This window comes from Diceros bicornis, chromosome 10 (genome assembly GCF_020826845.1).
Source record: "Diceros bicornis minor isolate mBicDic1 chromosome 10, mDicBic1.mat.cur, whole genome shotgun sequence".
Taxonomy (NCBI): domain Eukaryota; kingdom Metazoa; phylum Chordata; class Mammalia; order Perissodactyla; family Rhinocerotidae; genus Diceros; species Diceros bicornis.
In genome coordinates, this window is record NC_080749.1 from 55,454,848 (window position 1) to 55,458,295 (window position 3,448).

The 3,448-nt window shown below is 38.8% G+C and overlaps 1 non-coding gene across 1 annotated transcript; it reads left to right on the top strand.

The window, feature by feature from the left end:
- Nucleotides 1–1,871: 1,871 nt before the first annotated feature.
- Nucleotides 1,872–1,975, top strand: LOC131411083 (U6 spliceosomal RNA). Its single transcript, XR_009221478.1, has one exon. It is a non-coding gene; the product is annotated as a U6 spliceosomal RNA (small nuclear RNA).
- Nucleotides 1,976–3,448: the final 1,473 nt, after the last annotated feature.

A 3,448-nucleotide genomic window follows, 5' to 3' on the forward strand; every position in this document is an offset into this window, starting at 1 on the left:
CCAACACCCTTTGTTGTTTGATCAGCATAGTTTCTCTCTGTAAGACATTAATGATTCCCAAAGCAGCTTTAAGAAGTTTCTTTATTATATGTGAAGTGATTGAAAACTGCCAATCACGAATCTGGCAATCCCCTCTCATGAGCTTAAAGACTGTTCTGATTACGATAATTACATTTTTATGAATATCCTACCTAGAGAGTAACAATTTTACTATGTCAGACTGCACCACACAAAGATGCATCAATTTCATCTGCAATGAAAAATAGAGCCTAATAGCATAGTTATATTTATATGATAGTCAAACATCAAGATGCAACATAAGTACTTCAACTGAAAGAATTCTGATCATTATTTAACCTTGAGATGATGATTAAGGGTGAAGGCTTGTCAGCTTTCATGAATTATTTTTTCATGATTTTCGCTATTTTGATTTGATTTTTAATACTCCATAATTAACACTTATTAACATTTGGATTCCACCCCCACCCCCCATGATATGTGGGCAAGGCAACAACAAAAAAGATTAATAGATATGATTAATGGTCAAAGGGACAGAATTAGGTAATTATAAGACGTAATTATGTTTCAGGTACAACAGTGCCATGCCAACTGGTTTTCTATTTAGTCAGCTAAGTTTCTTCAACCATGAGGCAAATAATGGACACAGTATTTAGGTTTGATGCTATAAATACATATTAGTTTAATAGAAAGAAAACTGTTCATTATTACAGGTAGTGATCAGTGCTGCTCAAAAGGTGTGGTCTGAGAACCAGCAGCATCAAGCACCACCTGGAAGCCTATTAGAAATGCAGATTCTCAGGCCTCGCCCCAGACTTGCTGAATCAGAATCTCCAGCAGTAGGGCTCAAGACTCTGTCTTCCAGGTGATTCTCTGAGGTTTGAGAACCACTGCTCTAGTGTCTTGTAACTATGTCCATCGGCTGCAGTGAAACACTATGAGCATGGAGGCTGCAGTCCCAACAACACTGTAGCATTCCCGATAACTGCAGGAGTGTGCGTTCCAGGGGAGCCTGAGTGAACAGGCTGTTTTGGTCAAGTCCTTGAGTCCAGGGGTTCCTCTAACGTGGATTTTCTCTTCTCTTTAAATCTCCTAAGGTCATAAAGCATAGTTCTTTCCCATTCTAAACCAGTCATAATTGTTAGTCCGTCCTGCCTGGTTGAAGGAATGTTTATGATACCCTTTATAATGCCAAAGGATTTCCACCATGCTGAATCCCTGCTGACCCTTTCCCTCTGTTACAACCATTTCCTTAAAGTCATCTTGAACTGCTTAAAAAATTTTATCATCCAATATGATGCTCTTCTATATTTCTTTATGGCAGTACCTGTGCTGTCATCTTTTGATAGCGCTACGGGTCAAAATTATTTACCAGAACTGACCAGAAAATGGTATTGAGAGAGTCTACACATTGTGAACACACTTAATTCAAGAAAACACGGTAGAACATACACTTAGTACAGAGGGCTGATACTCTCTGCCAGGACTGTGCAGTGCTGTCATTAGATAATGTTTTTTTGGCTGAGAAGGTAAGGTAGCTCTTAGCATGAGAGAAATGTATCACAGAGTTTGGTAATAGACAGATAGATAGATAGAGATAGAGATAATTTCTTAAGGAACGTATTTTAGAGACAAATAGCATTCTAATGAATCAGCATGCAGGGGGCAGTGTTACGTGGAGTAAATGAGTATGACAAAAAGTGAATGCCATATTATGACTTAATGTCCACATTATTTCATATATTCTATCCTTTTAAAGGCCCAAATGCAAGAATAAAACCTCAGAACAGTGATTCTGAATCTGAATGTGTGCATCAGACTGACCTTGAAGCTTGTTAAAAATACAAATTCCCATGTTCGGTTCACCACATATACTGAAATTTGAGCAATACAGACAAGATTAGCATGGTCCCTGTATAAGGACGACATGCAAATTTGTGAAGCATTCTGTATTTTTAAAAAATTCCCTGGGTTACAAGAGATGTTTATTTTGGTGGGTCTGAGGTGGAGCCCAAGAATCTGTATTTAATAAGCACTCCAGATGATTCTGGTGCAAGGGGTTGAGAAACACTGCAAATCTAACTGAGAAAGACGAGGAAAACACATGTGAGTGTGAGGCAGTAAGGCTCAACCAATTTCACAGGAGTTGTACCTTCTTTGGATCCTCGTGATGCATTATTTCAAGCTTTGAATAGCACATGTACTCTGCCTAGTCCTGAAGTTGTTTGTGTACTTGCCTCAGTTGTTTGTGTTCAGCCCCCAAAAGACTGTAAGCTCCCTGAAACACGGAATTATATGGTACTTCGTGTCTTCAGCTGGACTCAACCCATGCTTTCTGATTATTGAGAAGGTGCTCAATAATATTTATCAAATGAATGAAGACAATAAGGGTAAAAATGCAATTCAACGAGTGTGATTGAAATGGTCAGAGAGGGTTTAGTCTTGGTCCCTTTCACCGACGAGCTGTGAGACCTTCGAGTCACTTCATCTCTCAGTGCCTCAGCCCTGCATTTGTAACATGGAAGACCAGCTTCCTCCTCCTTCACAGGGCTGCTGTGGAGGAAAAATGAGGTAATGTGTGTGGAAATGCTTTGAAATTGTAGAGCCACTCATTTCAGTGTTTTTGAATATGACTGTCTTGTTGCTTTAACCTCATTTCCCCTGTGAATGCATGCTAGGTTGTAAGACTGAGGCAAAGAACATGAGGTTTACTTCTGGCTATTATGGGAAAGCAATCCTATTATTTGGAATTTAATAGAACCAGATGACTTTTCCAACTTCAAAGAGAGTAAAAAATAAATTCAATACAAAAATTTATAATACGAATGGAAGAAATACCCCACAAATAATGGATAGTACAAAGGAAGGGTGACATACAGGGGAACAAATTAATTATTCACATTATAGTTTGACTCTGAGATGCGGACTTGCAGAAATCTAAGTGTTTAACGAAATGACGGCTGAATTTTAGTGCCTCCCCTGAGATCACCTTAAAAGAAGATGAGTTGAAAACTACAGGTATAAAACATCCCTTTAAAAACCTCAGGGTAGGGATTATGACCACCCCTCAAGCTGTAAGGAACCAAGAGACAACGTGCCTCAGGTGGTAAATGCTGGCCCAGGGCTAGAGCCGGTCCATATGCCCAATGAGGAAAATAAGGACAACCTAGTGAGTTTTCCATGAAGCTGTATTTATTCACTTGAGCCTACTGTCTTTTATTCTAAGATTAGGTCTTCCTTTGTTTTGCCTTATTAAAATGTCCTTGCTTTTATGAAATGTTAGTATTTTTTAAACTGGCAGAGAAAGTTGACAACGATATTATGACGACTCATTCAAATTTATTTACTTGAGTTTGAATTCTGGATCCATTCAAGGCAAGTGGCTTGAGGCAAATTTCTAATCCACTCAGGCCTAAGTTTCTCCACATGT